We start from the raw sequence: 12062 nt of genomic DNA, 5'->3' as shown, positions 1-12062 counted from the left end.
TTAGCGACACCTTGAGGCCGCTGGAGCTAACTGTCCAGGTTAGCGAGCCGGTGGCTAACTGGTAACTGTTAGCTTTAAGGTTAGCCTTCCAGCCCCGTTTGCAGACACGTCCACACATACACAGTGTCTGCTGCTGGATACTCAGACACATGCTGGACTGCTGGCAGGAGAAATGCTAGTTACGAAGAGGTCTTCCACCAGTTTCTTTACATACGCAAATTGAGGTAAGATGTCTCACATGATCCCTGTCAACGCTGTCATTCACAACGCTTCCACTTCTCTCTTTTTTTTTCTTTCTAAAGTTTTTGCCAACGTTAGCCAGCAGCTCTTGTTAGCAGTTAGCTAGCAGGTTGAGTTAGTGGCTACGACTCACCGAGCCCAGTTTAAATGGAAGCCCTCACACGCGTGACTGATGTTTAATGCACAGGGGAGAGTGAACAGGATGCTCCCGAGCTGCCGTGGAATGAGTTTGTCCTGGCAAGCGGCATAAGGCGGGGAGCAGTGTACTGCTTTTAATGGTCTCCATCATGAGTCAGTGTTAACGGTGACTCCAGAGTTCAGAGCGACCGTTTGCCAAGTTTCATCTTCCTTTAACTTTAGGAGTCGCCTCTGTCAGGGATGCTCTTGAAGCGAACTTTGTGTTGCTTATTGTTTTATTTTTTTGTTTTTTAAAGAAATGTTGAGCTTAGTCTTGCGGACCTGAGGTGTTCACCTCTGCTGGGCACTCGCAGCGAGCTCAGGGTTGTAGTTGGCATGTTGTGTCTCCGTGCCTTGACAGCAGCCGGTGGATTCGTCTCCTGTGACTGTGAGCTGAGCAGCAGATGGAAGAATGTGCTCTTTCAGAAAGCCAGCTGGCCCCGGCTAGAGAGGGCAGGAGAGCCTTTAGGCACAAATGAGCTGGTTGAAGAATTCGTGCGTGTGTGTGTGTGTGTGTGTTCGTATATAAAGTGAATAGTCATGACAAAAAGCATGGGCGTAGAAGGTTAGTTTGACAGGTTTAATACGGCATGCCGGCAGCTGGCTCTCACCTTCCCACTGCTTTTCGTTGTACAATAAAGGGTTATTATTCTATTCTATTCTTGCAATGAAAGGTGTTAATGCTGCTGCTGCTGCTGCTGAATTGGCTGCCTGACAAACCGTAATCCTCCCTGAGAAGTCTGGAAAGGCATCAAAGATTATTCTTAAGTAGGGATGTAGCAGTCCTTAAACCTAGACCGAAATCACGATTGAAACATCCACAGCATCTTTCGGCAATTCCATCTTCCTTTTACCATGATGACTGCCTGAGCTAGTAATTCCAGCGCTCTGTACTCCAAAGCAGGATATGGGGTATGAGAAACTTGAGTAAATACAAGATCCATTTTTAAATTGTGATTTTATTTATTAATGGAAGAAAGTCAGCTGGCCTCTCCCTTAGAGATAGGGTGAGAAGTTTGGCCATCCGGGAGGGGCTCAGAGTAGAGCTGCTGCTCCTTCACATCGAAAAGAGCCAGTTGAGGTGGTTCGGGCATCTGACAAGGATGCCTCCTGGGTGAGGTGTTCTGGGCATGTTCCACTGGGAGGAGGCCCCGGGGCAGACCCAGGACACGCTGGAGAGATTATATCTCTCGGCTGGCCTGGGAACACCCTGGTGTTCCCCCGAACAAGCTGGAGGAGGTGACTGGAGAGAGGGAGGTCTGGGCTTCTCTGCTTGGGCTGCTGCCCCTGCAACCCGGCCCCGGATAAGCAGCAGCAGAAGAAGAAGATGGATGGATGGATGGAAATTATCCAAACCTCCCTGGCCCTATGTGGAGAAAGTAACTGGGTCCTTATAATTAACCATAACCCATTCTGATCTACTTGAGCACTGAAGGCATTTCATACAACTTGCCTTCACCTGTTCACACACATTCATACAAAGTGTTTTGTGTCTTGCTTTGACACACATTCACACAGGGGCGCCTCCAGAATTTTTTCATAGTGGTGGCCATATGTGGGGCACTAAAAATATTGGGGTGGCACACCAAAAACAGAATTTCCAGTTTTATTATGCTGCTGTCAAATACAGGTTAGTTGTAAAATATGGCAAGAATTATAGAAAAGAATTATATGCCTAGTTCATTTCCTGCTGTTAAAGTTAATATCATTGAAAATGGGTACATAAGAAAACCAAATGATAAGCAAATTTTGGTAGGGGGAGCAATTTTTTTTTATTTATTTATTTATTTTGGCGGAGGGTGGCCAGTATCCCCCCCGGCAAGATCAACAAGAAGTGTTTTTGGTAAATGTGAACCCTTTGTGTTCTTTTTGGTTAGGAGTGTTTTTTTTCCACCTTGGATCTCTCCTATTGATCCCATTTTTGCCCACTCTTTTTCTTATTGTTAAATTATGAAAAGCAACCTTAAATGAGTGAAAATTAAGTGAGGCCTGCAGTTCTTTAGATGTTTTTTTTTTTTTGGGAGAGGGTGATCTTTTGTGACCTCCTGTATGAGTCACTGATGTGGTCTTGGAGTTTTGGTAGGCTGGTCACTCCTGGGAACATTCATCACTGTCTCAAGTTTTCTGCATTTGTGGGTTAGATTGTTGATGTGTTTCCTTTGAGCTTACTTCACTTTTTCCAGACAGATTAACACAACGTTGAACTGATTCAACAGTGAAATTGAACTCAGCTGGTTAATGATTTAACAAAGGAATTTAATAAAAAAAAATCCCAAAAGAGGTAAATACTTTTTGACAAAACTTTAAATTTATATTTAACATTGAGGTTTAAGTATTACCAAAAGTTTGAAAGGTACAAAATCACTGTCTATAGACGGGAAATTGAATCAACATTTCTGGAAGATCATTCGTACCTCAATGTCTGGATAGTATTGGTGTCGAACATTTGTTAACCCTAGAACACTAACCTATGGTTTTGTAACACTATCGCTAATGGTGGATGTATTTTACCTGATGATAAAACATACTTCCCATCAAGAAAGTGCAACAACACATGACAGATTGTCTCATAAAATTAAAAAAAGGTTTAAAATGAGTGAAAAATTAGGGAATCCTTAACAACAACAAAAATCCTAAAATATTATTAATAATAATTATAATGATTAAAAAGCAACTGTATTTCAGTTATTTTTTAAATTATCATTATTATTTCCTCAATTGGCTGCAAGTACTTTTAAAATTGTTTTAGTGTTCTAAAACCTTTTAATATATAATTCTCAAGCAGGACACCTAGTACTTGTACCTGCTGATCTTATACCGTATTTTTCGGACCATAAGGTGCACTGGATTATAAGGCGCACTGTCGATGAACAGGTCTGCTTTCATACATAAGACACACCGGATTACAAGGTGCATTAAGCAAAACAGTCAGATAAGTCAAACTTTACTTAACCCTCTGGGGTCCAGGGTATAATTGGCCGTTTATGACTACTTTTGATTTTACCTCTATATTTCACCTTTAAAATATGTTTTTCTTGCCTTGTTTGCTATCATTATTTTCAGCACAACCTCAAATATCTGAAATTTGAGTTCTTTTATCATTTTGGCATACTATATTAGCACAGTTGATCTAAATTCAGACAAATAAATTCAAAATCCGAGTAGAAAAAAGTTATATTTTTTACTGTAAAACCCACAAACATGTTTAACGAATCATTTTCATAACTTGAAATGCAAATAGAAATTGTACATTTATAAAAATTATGCACAAGTTTTGCAAACAACAAAGTTATATGGTACTATTTACCTAAAAATGGTGTGCTGCATCAAATAAGAAGGCACACAAATTATTTGTGCCAGTCCAAAAAATGTAGTTTGTGTTCAGTATAAGACAGAGGAGAACACCACAGGCCTAAAACCTGCAGGTCTGACAGCAGGAGGTGTATCAGTCCAGTTTTCCATGTGGGAACAGCGTTTACACTGGAATCTGCCTTTGACGGCTTTTTTCGGAGAAAATGTGAAATTCAGCAGTATAACTGACACACAATACAAAACAATAACTACACAACACACTAACTATAGCCTCCAAACACGCTAAACGTCACTAATGTCTCACATATGAAAACTCGCTCTCTCTCTTTTCTTTCTTTCTTTCTCACTCACAAGCGGAGAGTGTTTGCTAGCGCTGTCTGTAGAAAACGCCGTTTTTACCGTTCTTCACCGCTGTTTTGTTCAGAAAAAAACATCGCGTGTATTTTTTTATCATAACTCTGGTTTTACGTGGCCCATTGACACAATTCAAAAACTGGTATGTAGTTTGAAGTCCGCACTTCCGACCCAAGTTGAAATGGAGACTCTGACTCGCTGCATCTTGTAGCTGTGTCGTCTTAAATTGGTCATGTGATTTTGACGTGCCGGCGACCCCAGAGGGTTAACTCGTTCTTCTTGCTTCCTCCACTTCCGTACCATTGATTCATTAATGTTGAATTCTCTGGCAGCTGCTCTATTCCCATGTTGTTGCAGTATATTAATGACTAACCTCTATTGTGGATGGATTATCTCAGTTGTTCTCCTGACTGAAGTTTGGTCCATTTACAGCATCCTGCCATGTGATTGCATTTGTCCCTAACCAACGGGAACCCTCACTTTAATTTTTATCAAGTGGAAAAAAGTTGGCATTCATCCTCCAGCTTCACTTTGTTCATGTTATGCTAACATAGCTGTGTCGCTAGCGATCACATAGCACATCATTATAGACCAGCTAGTCCAACTTCAGTAACCCTACAAAAGTCACTGCTGTTTAGTTTTCTGTCTCCATTCATGTTGGAAGTGACAGGAGAGCTGTACGGTTTAATTTTTTCAGAAATTTCTCAGTCAGAACATGCTATGTCATGTTTAGGTGGAAACTAGCGAGCTAACTTCCTGCTAACTTCTAACTCCGTTAAATTTAATAAATTCTGTTTTCATCGATGCCTGGATGTTAAACTTAATTGTTACACCTGATAAAGCAGCAACACTGATCACTTTATTAAAGATGAAAGAATTTAGACAGTTTTTAACTCTCAGTGATGTCGCAGTGTTCGTTTGACTTTAGGACCTGAAGCGGACGGAGCTTCAGACCCAGATTACTCAGCGAGGCTCCTGACTACGGTAGCCATAGTGCTCCGACAATCCATCAAACGGTGCGGATTCGTAGCTTACCAAAGTCGTACTAAAACATTTTTTTCATATTCTCTTGTGTCTCAATAATAGAACTGTAACACTAGCAAGTCTGTTAAATTGCGCAATCAGCACTTTTATCAGCTTCCTTCCTGGCTTCAGATGGGTTGAGCTACAGCAGCTGTAGGTCCTTACTACAGTAGCTTTTTTCCAGTCTTACTAACCAAAGCATTCAAGGATACACATATTCATGAAATGCTTTTCATACTACGCTTTTACTATCACTCACAGTGCTACTTTGTCTGCAGCATCTCAAAAAAGAAATGAGTAAAGGGCTGTTTTTCCTAAAGACGTCTATACAGCTGGGCATTAGGGGTGTGCAATATAGCCCCAAAAATGCCATGATACTTCAAGAAACTTTGCGATTATATATGTGTTAGAAAAAACCCCATAACAATAAGTCAAATATAAGCACAAAATTACACAGTGTTTCAGTAAAATTGTAACATTACTGCTTAGCATTTCAGTTTAACAGTAGATAAAGTAACTTAGCTTTGTCACTCTTCAGTAGCTTCACAATATTGTGTATAATGAAATTGAAATTGGAAAATAATTTTAGCCCCGGGATGTTAAATCTTGCGTCGAGCTTTTTAAGCAGCTGTTTATATCCTAGCCTACTTATCTACATCAGTAATTTCCATCCACCGTTTATTGAAGTTCTGACCATTACTTCCTTCCAGAGTTGCTGGCTTCTTCTATCTGTAAGGAAAGAAATGCAGGTTTAAAGCACATCTATGTTGGCTTCCTTTGCAAACCCTGAAACTATATCCCTTCTTTATATACTGTCTGTGGTTTAAACCTCCTCTTTGCCAGAGTCAGCCAGTCAGAAGAAAGTTGGCTTAAAGGTAGAGTAGCTAAAATGGTTTGTTTCAGACAGGAAATTAACTGATTGTCTGCTATAAAGGATTAGTTTGAAATGTAAATCATGCAAAGCTAGGAAGAAAACAGTTGGAGATAATAATTATAAGTCACCTTTATTGTCTTAATCTAAGTGATTTGAGTTTTTGGTAACTGAAAAATGTCTTCCTTTGCAGAACATTTAAGCAGGTTTTGAAGTGAACAATCAATAGATTATGAAAAGCATGTATAAAATTTTCTCAGTGAGTCAGACATTGGTGTCTTCTAAATGTGGTCAAAGAAAAAAAAATCATGTCAAGCCAAACTGGATATCTGAACATGGGTTTTGTATCTCTTCAGCATATCCTCATTTTATTAGATTTAACTAATGGCATACATACAGTCTCAGCTGGCTGTAAATATTATTTCATTTAATTTCACAGTGGGGACGTTGAATGGAACTGAAACCCCACAGCTATGATGTGCCCTCGTCATCGTGCTGTTACGTATCTGAGGTTAAAATAAAAAAAATTCTGCAGTCAGTTAGAGAGGATAACATTTGAAAACAATACAGCAAAAATAAAGAAGAGGTGTATTTTTGAAACAGCTTATCATGCTTGACCTTTTTCTTACAGTTGATCTTATGGGACACGTCATGCAAGGTGTTGAATTGATAACACAGTTTCACTTCCTCTTCCTGGCTGACACCAGTATATGCTTATAATATTTCTTCTTATTTCCTCCTTTACAATGAGAAATAAGAGCTTGTGGGATTCCCTCCCTTAAAACTGGCCAAGGTGCTTCATCTAATCTCCATTTAGTTAGCCGTCACCCCTCATTAAACCTGTCCTTTTGCATCTTCCTTAGGTGATAAAAGCGATTAGTAATAACTTTACAACAAATCCCCTTTGTGGGTAGGAAAACGAGACATGTTATTTAGTTGCTCTGTTTTGATAAAGGGCGTCTTATTTCATTATAGTGTTCGCTTGAATATAAAAAATAAAAATCTGCATGACTGCTTACAAAACATGTTGTATACAGTGGAATAAACCCCAATTCTAAACTTTGTAGAGAAATATTTTATTACAGTGCTGCTGATTTTGCTGTGACTAAATCCTCTTTTTGGAAGAAGCCAGGAAATCTTCTGTGAACAAAAAAAAAAAATCCCTCCTGACAAAGACAGTTTCTACCAATTTTATTTTTAATGCATATTCAACTCTTTCAAACTTGGTAGCTTGGTAAATATGCAAGGCACACTAATCAGCTCTGCTTGACTTCCCTGAGAAGGTGAACAAATGTTACTATGACTTTATAGCAACATTATGCAGAATTGTCTCACAGTGTAAGATGCCTGTTCTCTTTTTTTTTTCTCGTGATGACGAAACATGGTGGTAATAAATTGCTCTGTTAAGCAAAAGTAAAACCTGTGTCTCATATATAGTATACCACTGTCTATTGAGGCATATTTTAATGCAGATTACACTGAATTGAAGCTCATGTTGGCCTGCTCCTCACTGTGTGTGTTAGATGGCAAAACTACACTATCGTCTGCTTTCAACAAGCTCGTGATTTGCTTATGCAGACGGCTTTGTGCAGAGTATCTGGTTCATTAATGATAATTTATCCAACCAACTATCACACCAGCATTTGTCTCAATTGTCAGTCACTTAAGTCTTTTCACACACACGCAGCAGCTCTCACTCTATCTGGACCCAACGGAGGCTCTGCCAGCTTCTTTTTACAGAGTCTGTGTGATCTCAGACTGTGACAGCAGAAAATAATAGTCGGGTCTTTTACAGCTAATGAGTGGGGGTCGTGTCAGTTCCCTCGCCTAAGCCAATGATTGGTGTTTCCAGAGGTGTCTGAAGTGGGCAATTTCCTGTTGTTTGCCATGTGTGAGAAAGGGAATAGTGGGAAAATATCTAACCCGATTCTCCCAAAAATCTCCAGAGTTGATGATTCCATAGATTGCTTGGCACATTCATTGGGTACATGCTGGGTAGGGATGTTCCTACTGAAGAAAAAACTTAGACTAGTGGTAAAATAAAGTCACCTAAAATATAGACTGATGGACACATGCCTTTTTTGTTGTTGATTACTAACCAATCTACAGAGCACAAACAATGGTAATGAGGACCGCCCTCACCAGTAAACTGTTGAAGCTGCTGAAACACGATTAGTCTTGACCTCTAGAATGGGCACCATCATTTTGATGCACAGCTATAATACTCAAAATGTCAGAGTATAAGAAATTGAAGTTTAAAGGGAAGATTTACATACCATTTTTTTGATTGTGTAACATTGCTTACTAACCCTTAGTGACCAATACAGCAGAGCTATAATTGAACAATTTTGTGTGGGGAATACTTGCAGGCTGATAATGTGATAAATTGTGTTTGGATTCAGACACATTCTTCAGGGCATTTTTCCCAAGCTTCATATTCCCCAGAGAAATAATAAATGCATCAGAAATAAAATCTCTTTGAAGACTGAATTTTTTTTCCTACTGTGAAAATGTTTCAAAAATGTCAGCCTGGGATAGAGAAATGATGATTCTGTACTGAGAGGAAGGTCCACAACTCTGATAACAACAAAAATACATCAAATATGCTCTTATATATGTTTATTTATTTGGACATATGTGTAGTGAGAAATTAAACACACACACCTCCATTCTACTAAACACACTAAACACTACAGCATAAAATCAAGTTGTCTCAGATTGAATGAAGAATATAAGAAATGCTCTGAGTCAGCTGTGCGACGTGACACAGGCAACCACAGCACACATTCACCACAAAGCCAGATCAGACTGGTCAGAAACCTTTATTTAGAACCTGTGCAGCACACTGGTAACATGATCTCAGCCAGAAAAGTTAGCTCTACCTTTGACAGAGCATACAGCTCCGCCCTGCCTGAAAAGGTCCACAGGCTGAGTGGTTTTCTGCACAGAGCTATACACAGGGAGAACTTTCACATCAGAAACCCTTGATCACCCTTTAGACTGAAGGGTTATTTGAGAAGAACACTTCAAAGCCTAACAGCTGGTTGGTTAATATCTGACCTTCCATGTCTATAACTGCCCCGGCCAAATAAGAAAAGTCTTTTGGACTGTTGTGTAGGTACACTGCCTTTACACTGATGAGGGGAAATGCAGGTAAAATCCATTGTCCTGTATGAATCCACTCAAATAATTTATAGCAGGCATGAAGGAAAGGGTGTGATGAAAGATGTAGGGAGGTAAAGAGAGTCATAGAAGCTAAAAAGTGTTTCTGTTTTTTGTTTTTCTTCCTAAAGTTGAAATATGGACTCCATCTCCTGAACTTGCTGTAGCTCAGTAGACGGAAGTCTTTTCATATTTTTTGCTATCAGTATGTAAAATGGAAGTTGGACTGTTTAGATTTTAAGATATCAGCCTTATAAAATACACCACTTAATCAACTGTGGCCACAATCATGTTATACTGGCACGTTTGTGCAGCAGATGGTGTTTGCAGCAGTTCAAGAAACTAGCTTCTCTGTATACAGGATGTAGTGGTGTGATAAAGATACTACATACAAACAGATAATACATACAGAAGATGCTGACATATTAACCACTTGTATTTGTGGTTGGTTTGGTTGATCTGTGCATTTTCTCAGCACAGCTGGCTGAATAATGAAACATAAAAACAAGAGCACTGAATTCATGATTTGGGTCCAGCATCTAAATGTTAAATAAACTATTTTATTATTATTATTTTTATTATACTACTATTTGCTACATGCCAAAGACAGACGTTCGTCAGAGAAGACTAACAGCCACAGTACGACAACATGAAGCAAGTGATTATTTCCCCACCCTCTGTTCCTCTTTCTGACTTCCTATTTTACATACAGAGACAGTTTGATGAATGACATGGCATGTGGTGTGTATTTAAATGCTGTTAAGGTTTGACTTCTTGCATGTATTTGAATCTATGCAAACTGATTAAAATTAGCAAGATTCTGTGTAAAACTAAACACAACCATCTGAGAGACTCTGCAGTAATGAACCTGGGTAATGCTCCAGTCCATGTCGTAAATTGTCTCAGTGCGACGAGAGCTTTTCTCTTTTTTAGTATAGTATATTGCTAAGAACTGTACAAACTAAAAATATAAATTGAGAAACTATGATAAGTGTTTAATATTACATCTGGCCTAAGCCCCATCTAAATTATTATTATTATTATTATTATTATTATTATATTACAGTCTCACTATCTGACTGTATCTTATGGACCTGGGTGAGACTAACAGCAATTCAGACAAGCCCCTGTGATGAAAAAGAAATCAAGGGACATGGCTACTCTGTTGAGGATAGGGTCACTGAGGCACCACCATGGAGCAAAACCTGGGAGATGGGTGCTACAGGAGAGACCATGGTGGCTGGGCCCATGAGGTCTGGCTGGACACAGTCTGAAAGCAAGACATGGGGGGGAGCATTAGGCACTGTGTTTGCTTCTCCTCTTCACTTCTCTTTCAGTATCAGTGCTGATGTGGTGATAGTGTCTGGTGACAGCTATCAGTCATGAGAATACTGCTGCTCCTTATTGGCAGGCATAAATAAAAGTGAATGAATGATTTTGCAGCAGGGCGCGAATCAACCAATGCGGGGGGGGTTTGCATCTTGTAATAATTATTTTGTGTGTTCAGTATCATAAAATTGTCTGTTTCATTTTTCTGTTGTGAAGATAGCTAAGACTTCTTTGAGTCTCAATGTCCTTTTGACCTTCCAGTTTCATTTATCAGTGCTCATTATAAGGCAAGGATGGTCCTGACTTTAGAGTATTTCTGACCCAGTTAGCTAAACATATCACTGCATTTGAACAGTGACCATGTGTAGGTAGAGCTGGGCGATAGAATGATAACGATATGTATTGCGAAATAACTTTTTCTCGATAGAAAAAATTAACTATTGCGATAGACCTTGCTCTCTTAAAAAAAAAGAAAAGAACAGCCAATCCAAATTAAGTAGCGCAGAGCCAAACCAATCACAGCCGCAGCGTCACATCACGTGACTTGTTACGTACAGCACAAGTGCCAAGCCGCACATGTGTAGTTGTTTCGGAAGCAGCCAGCCGGGCTGCCCAGGTAATGGAGGAAATGAGTGTGCCGACTAGAGAAAAATCAACTGAGAGCGTGGGTGACCAGGTTACCGAAGAGAAAAGAGATGATGGTTCCAATGCCGGAGAGATTGTCGAACGGAAGGGCCATAGAAGTTCCGTAGTGCGAAGGTATTTCGTAGTGATGTGTCGGTCGCGACTTTTGACGTGAACGACGCGATCCGGCTCCTTATCGCGAGCCGTGGGGTTTTTTACTTTCCTTCTCTCACCCTCTCTCTCGCACTTTTTTCCGCTTCACTCTGCACGCGAGCCTTGTGCTTTGCGCTGGGAAGAGGGGGGAGGGGCGGTAGTTACACTCGCAGTAGCACAGGAACAGAGCGGGAGGGAGAGAGAGACAGAGAGCCAGGGACAACAACGTCACATTAGAAAGGTATAGTAATCATCCACAACTATTTTCAGTTGCGGATGATAAAGGATTCAGAAAGTTCAGAAAGCTATACAACAAGGAGAGATTGAAAATTTCCTTTTAGTTCTCAGTTTATTTGATATTGACAAAAGTTAGTCAATTTTGTCTGTTCTTCTGTAAAACATACTAAGATTTATTTTTAGAATTAAAATTTTGTTTCTAAGTGGAATTGACAATTTAGTAGTCTGTTTTGTTTGTTCTATTTTAAAACTTAAACGCTTTAGCGGCTGCCTTTTGTGTAGTTTGCAATATTTGCCTTTATTTATCTGAAAAAGTCTCATGTTCCTTAAGTACATCTACCCTGTTGAACTTATTATGGGAAATAAATATTAAAATCAAGACAAGCTGCTGATTATTTCACATTTTACTTGTGAGCAACGGCACATTTAAATCTTACAAATATAGTTATTTGGCTTATATCGTGATATATATTGTTATCGCCTGAAATGAAAAAAAAAACATATCGTGATATGAAAAAATCTTATATCGCCCAGCTCTATGTGTAGGTAATGAAAACTACACTGTCTGTCCTTCCTGTCC

General features: G+C 39.4%; 1 protein-coding gene across 2 annotated transcripts in view; it reads left to right on the top strand.

The window, feature by feature from the left end:
• Positions 1-102: 102 nt before the first annotated feature.
• LOC134631108 (suppressor of tumorigenicity 7 protein homolog) overlaps positions 103-12062 on the top strand; it is a 63539-nt gene continuing 51579 nt past the window's right edge. Inside the window, exon 1 of one of the 2 annotated variants that reach the window (XM_063479096.1) lies at positions 103-224. The gene's annotated coding sequence lies outside the window, so the exon portion shown is untranslated. The remainder of the gene's footprint in view (positions 225-12062) is intronic. The other variant, XM_063479098.1, reaches the window with a different exon arrangement.

The sequence above is a fragment of the Pelmatolapia mariae genome, linkage group LG7 (genome assembly GCF_036321145.2).
Source record: "Pelmatolapia mariae isolate MD_Pm_ZW linkage group LG7, Pm_UMD_F_2, whole genome shotgun sequence".
Taxonomy (NCBI): domain Eukaryota; kingdom Metazoa; phylum Chordata; class Actinopteri; order Cichliformes; family Cichlidae; genus Pelmatolapia; species Pelmatolapia mariae.
Note: the sequence above shows the minus strand (reverse complement) of the source record. Positions and strands in the feature narration are given on the sequence as shown.